The sequence below is a fragment of the Sitophilus oryzae genome, unplaced genomic scaffold (genome assembly GCF_002938485.1).
Source record: "Sitophilus oryzae breed Bouriz unplaced genomic scaffold, Soryzae_2.0 scaffold_926_pilon_pilon, whole genome shotgun sequence".
NCBI classification, from domain to species: Eukaryota; Metazoa; Arthropoda; class Insecta; order Coleoptera; family Curculionidae; genus Sitophilus; species Sitophilus oryzae.
In genome coordinates, this window is record NW_022147557.1 from 318716 (window position 1) to 325480 (window position 6765).

Here is a 6765-nt window from a genome sequence, read left to right on the forward strand (position 1 = left end):
TGAACGTTTCTGTTATGTGTTAATATGCATTCAAAAAATAGAATAAAATTTATAAGGTGTTACTTTTTACCACACTGTCTAATACACATACAAAATTCAGTTTTTTAGTATTTGGAGCAATAATTATTATTCATCAACGTAAATTGCTGATGTATTTGAATTCTGGGATCATAGTAATTGGTCCTCTTTAACAAAAAATATTTAAACATCAGTTTTTATATTTTAGTGAAATTAGCGAACTATCGACAATATTATATTTGTATCTTTGAAAATTTGTTACATCTTTATAAATAACCTAAAATGTCAATATTCTTGGGTATAGTGATAAATGGAGTCTAAATTATAAGAAAATTCATTTTCTACGGAAACATAAAGAGATAGTTTCTTTTTAATTAAAGAGATAGGTAAAAAATGGTATAATACAATTTGACAGACAATTAAATTGTGCATCTGATTCTCGTGAAATATACAGAGTGTTCCATTTAAATTAAACAAGTTATTGCCGTTTAAATCTTCTAATTATTTAATATAAATTTTTAGGCATTCTGTATAAGGTAGTATTTTGACTATTTTGTTTATTATTAAAACACAATATCTGATCAATAAGTAAACTTCAGTAAATAACTAGTATTAAAAACTTTGATACCTTTGGAGAAATGAAGCCTTAAAATTTTTACTACAATTTCATAAAATTGAAAATATTTCCAAAATCGGTAAGGTTTAAGTGTGATAAACCTTAACCAAATTTACCTTTATTTCAATCGCAGAATCTAAAAATAGAATAATATATTAAAAAAATACAATTTTCATGTTTTTTACTTATTTTCGACACTCTGTATCTTGTAAAAATATTTTTAAATTGTAGCTCTAATAGTTCTTCAACGAACCCAAAACCTACAATTTGTAAAAATCTAATCGTTTAGCTACAATACTCCGTATTGTATGTGGTGAACAACCCTGTATACAACTAAAGCATGACGAGGGAGTCGATAATATAAATTGCAAGCAGGATTAAAGCCGGTTTTATCGTCTTGAACTTATACTGCAATTACACCTAAGCTCATTACTCATGTTGTCACGTAGTTTTGGAAACTTGGTCTTAACCAATCTATCAACCTTATTAAATTAATTAAATCTGCGGTACATCTATTCTGCATTGATTATTTACATTTATTAACACATAACCAGTGTTCACTTTTATTAATCTTTTCACTTAAATGACGAATACACGATTTTAAGTTTCAAAATGTTTAATATTCAAAATACTACTACTACTGCCATTACTCGCTGACGAGTATTTGAAACGCATCAGAAGATGGTTACGCAAGGCGTTTCCTGTTATGAGCTTCTCTGTGACTGAAAAGCCCGATACGTGATGTTTTCTCTCTTCCGCACTCTGGACATTCAAAAATCTCATTACATTGTTGCCTCTTTACTTTTTGGTTGTCGTTATTAACTGAATTTTCAATTCTCCTCCATTGCGTTCTATTGTGCGCTGCTTCCTCCCATTGATGCTGCATACTTATCCCCTTTAAGTTTTCATGAAAAACATCCTTGTGTCTTTTGAGTTGTCCACCAGGTTTCCTCTTACCCTCTACAAGTTCACCGTAAAGAAGAAATTTCGGTAGGCGGTTTTCTTGCATCCTGCATACGTGGTCAGCCCATCTTAAGCGAGATTTAGTAATCATGATTTCAGCGCTCTAGCAGCTTGCTTTTTCAAGGACTCATACGTTTGAGACGTGGTGGTACCATATTCAAAATATGCTTTGAAGGTCCTTCTTCAATAGTTTTTAACTTTTCTGAATACACCATAGAACTGAAGGGCGATTGCAAAATTATTTCTATTTTACAGCACTCAGAATCGGCCATCGGGACGCGCGACGATATATAAATCAAAACCGCATCACCCACCGAAAAAACAGCGAACGGGACAAGTAATCGCGGCCGGAAAGTTCGCTGACCCCGGCTCGCGTTCGGTGGCGTTTGATGTACGATGACAGTCGCATCATCGATCGCGCTGTCGAGATATTTTTATTTTTATTTTTAGCGTAGGTCTTAGTAAATCTCGACCAATACGCACATTAAATAATTGAAATTGAATTTAACTATTATTTGTATAGATTAACTGGGAATTTTAATATATTATAGGATCTCAGTGACTTTCTTAAATAAAAAAGTATTACAATATTTTGAAGGGATGCGACGGATCACCCGCATCAATGGAAGCTTTGCCGCTGCCAAAAATATACATAATAAAGAATATTTCCATAATAGTCTAAGAGCTAGCAACGTTTTCGAGGAAGTATTTTAAGACGTCTGGCTCTTTGATATATATTTTACTATGCTCTCTGGAACAGCATGCGGCCCGTCTGGCTGCCGATACCCGTTGCGTTCACTACTGCGCATCGAAAGAAGATGCTATATTTTTTATTAATTTAGTCCTATAAATTCTAGTATTGAATATAAATCGAACGTGTCTCCATAGCGTAGTGCGTAGATTTTCCGACCACGAACCGAAGATTGAGAGTTCGAATCCGGGTCAGGTCAAAAACTTTTTTATTTTATTCAAAATATACATATTTACATTACATATTTAAATAATTATGGTGATTCAAAAACAAATATTTAATACTTTACTATCAGAATATAAACGAAAATAAAATAAAAAAGTCTTTGACCTGTTCCGGATTCGAACTCTCAATCTTCGGTTCGTGGTCGGAAACTCTACGCACTGCGCTATGGAAACATGTTCGATTAATATTCAATACTAGAATTTAAAGGACTAATAAAAATATAGGATCTTCTTTCGATGCGCAGTAGTGAACGCAACGGGTATCGGCAGCCAGACCCGTATGTTGACCTGTTCTAGAGAGCATAGTAAAAGATATATCAAAGAGCCAGACGTCTTAAAATACTTGTTTTTCCGACGTTGCTAGCTCTCGTACTATAAGAGGCAATGTGTTGTAGAGATATAGGTATACGCATCACTTTTGTCATGTGTGTGTAAAAAATATTAGTTGTTTTTTATACAAGACGATAAAATGGTATTTTATCGTCAACCGAAAAGATTAATTCACGAGCGATGAAATCGCGAGTGAATTAATTTCGGGAGACGATAATGCAATTTTATCGTCGTGTATAAAACAATATTTTTTCCATAGCGAGTTACGTTTTAAAAAATATTCAGAAATTATTATTTCAAGGAATTTATTACGAGTAGAAAAATATTGTGATGGGTTGGCGTTGGTTTCTATGTAATTTGACAAATAAATAAAGCTGTCTCTTTAGTTGTCAGTTTTGAGTCAATATTTTCTAATTCCTTTTCGTGTCGATTGATGATTCAATTGGAGCCAGAAATGGCTCAAAACGAAATAAGTAAATTACCAACAGATATTCAGGTTGAGGCGACAAACGCCATATCCAAACTACTTCCATTTAAATCCCGAATAACTTATGAAAAGGAATACAAACATTTTCAAAAATGGAAGCAATTAAAAAACGTGCGACAAGAAATAAAATTTTTACCTATCCTCGTTATTAAAGTATCATTTAATCTACCCTTGCGGTTAAAGTCCCAAGTAGCATTTTCACGACTTGCGACCACATATTTACTAAACACAACGTTGGATTAGTTACAAAAATAGTTAACTCCGTACCTTGGGTATTAAAATAAATTTAAACGTTTTTATAACGTTGTGCCTACGTTTGACTAGTACTACACCAAAGTAGAAGCTTCTGCGACGTCGAATAAACGTTGTCTTGTTGTAACATTTTTTGCTCAAGTGATCCTTAGGTGATTCGGACAACGTAGTTACAACGTTGGATAATATAGAATTTTCCGACGTCAGTTTCAGGACCTATTCCAACGTTATGCAAACGTCGTCTGTTTTACTAATTCCAACGTTGTTTATATTTCCTTATTCTTACGTTGGTAGGACGTCGAGTCACTACCTTTTTGCAACTGTATTGAACCATAACCTTAAATCTTAAAGTTTCACTTCATTGTTCTGTTCAGTCAGACAGTTCAGTGCTGTTTTTGTTTTTATAAAAAAAAACTTAATTAAAATGGGACATAAGCAAGGTACATATAAAACTAAATTTAAATATACATCGACATATATTACCGATAGTTTATCCACTCCCTCGTATATTTAGATTATAGAGGGTGTTATCGTATATCGATATAGCATTAAATATGCCCCTCCCTACTTATAATTCAAATTTGGCGCCTTGCCTTGACGGGAAAAACGGAAAGGAAGTAGGAGGAGCCTAACGACTCGCTTCGAAGACGACGACGCGCCAAGTTTTTCGAGGCCGGTCGAGGTTGAAAAAAATGTGCAAAATAAATAGTTTTTATTGAAACTGTTGTGTCTCTCAATAAAATTAAAACCCATGAAAAGCATTTTTTTCGTATACATGGCGCCCAACAGCGTGGAGCCGAAGCTGGAGAATTGCTGCTAACAAAATGGAATCGTTCAAGGTTGTTGATGAGACGCCCAAGCTTCCCGAGAACAAGAATGGCGGTGATTTTCTGGACTTTTCTGTTTTCGAAAAGCAGAGTTCCCACTCCCACAACCCTTTCAAAGAATCAACGGACAGTAGTGACCAGTTGAGTCAATCAGACGTGGATGAAGAACAACATTATTATGGTATCCGAACGCCAGCGCAGAGGAATCAACCCTCTACACCCTGTAGGTTCTGTGGACGCCTACATTTTCATCGTGAGTGCCCAGAGAATCCTTACAGACCGGAAAACTGGAGATGGGCTGGAAGCGACCCCCACCAGTTGAATCCGGCCAACAACTATCCAACACAATCATCGAGAAACCAGCACTAAGAAGTCGTTTCCAAATTGTGAATGGAGTAAGTACACAATCGAATCTTCCTAGAATAAAAATTAAAATTCATAATAAAGTTATTTTCGCACTTTTAGATTCTGGAGCTAGCGTAAATATTATACATCCAAATGTTTTACCTAATCTTAATTAGGTATAACAAAAGTAACCAAGATTTTATTTTAACTTGTTATGACATCCAAGTTCAGTCGTCAGGGCAAATTAATCTAAATTTTGATATAGACTTGCCCCTTCAGGCAATTTCCCCGATTATGACACCTCCAGTTCAGAAAATGGCTCTTCTGAAGATTCAGAACCTGAAACCCCTGCTGACGAGGACTCGCCACCAAGTTTCGATGCTGTTCCTGAACTTAGTTTAGCTCAATCCGATTCTCAGATAAACTTAGACGAGGTATCTAGTTTCCCCTCCTTAGAGCCTAGGTTAGAGAGAAGAAATCGTCGGTTGGATTATCGACGTTTTCCTAGAAATTATGCTGTTTTGGATAAAGCTCATAGTTCTATAAGGTCTTGTACCTCACCACCTTTTCCATCAAATTCGAATGCACCTAGAAATTATGCTGTTTTGGATAAAGCTCATAGTTCTATAAGGTCTTGTACCTCATCACCTTCTCCATCAAATTCGAATGTAACCCAAACGTATCTTAACTCGTCTATTAGACGTCGTACCGTAAAGCCAAAGACTTGTACACTTAGTTGTTGCACTTGATAATGGTTATTACCGACTTTATTAAACTTACCTACCTTACTACAGAATCTAAACGTATTTTACACAAATCTAACAAAAGGAAGATTTGATTTGTACTTATTTTCATTTTTAAGTTTTCCATTCATTTATTTATGTTTTAAGAATTATTTTGAATTTTGTACTCTGTACTATCATTATTTTTAGAAGATATAACTTAATATTTTCTGTTACTTTACTAGGGTTATTATTACTTATTTATTTTCATTTAGTTCATGTAAAATTTGTATTTTTGCATTGATTTATGTAAAATTTTGTATTATTGTTTTAACCGTCATGGCAACGCTTTTTTCAAAGTGGGGGGGTGTTATCGTATATCGATATAGCCATTAAATATGCCCCTCCCTACTTATAATTCAAATTTGGCGCCTTGCCTTGACGGGAAAAACGGAAAGGAAGTAGGAGGAGCCTAACGACTCGCTTCGAAGGCGACGACGCGCCAAGTTTTTCGAGGCCGGTCGAGGTTGAAAAAAATGTGCAAAATAAATAGTTTTTATTGAAACTGTTGTGTCTCTCAATAAAATTAAAACCCACGAAAAGCATTTTTTCGTATACAAGGGCGGCACAAGCTAGACTCTAGGATGACTAAATTAGGCAATCTTGCGACTAGTATACTACCTGTCAAGGCCAAACTGCGACTTTATTAGTCCAGTATGCGACTACTCGAACTACTCCATCTTAATCTCCAAAACAACAAAGTGAAAGCCGCCATGTTGTTAAATAAGTAAATGTTTCGTTCCTAAAATAGCAATTCCTGCTTTTTGAATACATTAACTTGAAATATTTGACCCTAAAAAATATTTGACCGGAAACAATTTTTTCGACTGCGAATAAATTATTCTCATTTTACTAAAAAAAAAATCAAGAAAATATTTAAAACTTCTTAAATTTTAAGGCCCATTAGTATTTTTCAAAGTAGAAACAATACATTTATCAATAAAGTTGTTTGCGTTTAACTTTTTTGCCTTGGGTAACGAGTTACAGAGTCGGTTAAAGTGTTTCAATAATTATGACCTTCAAACATCCTCCACACTTAAATACTTTTGTTTTATTTTCCTTCATTGCCATCTGACATATGTCTCTAACTAAATCATAAAAATAATATTTTTACTATAATTATCTCAATTTAGTATAAAACGCGACTTAGACGCAATATTAGTTTTGTAT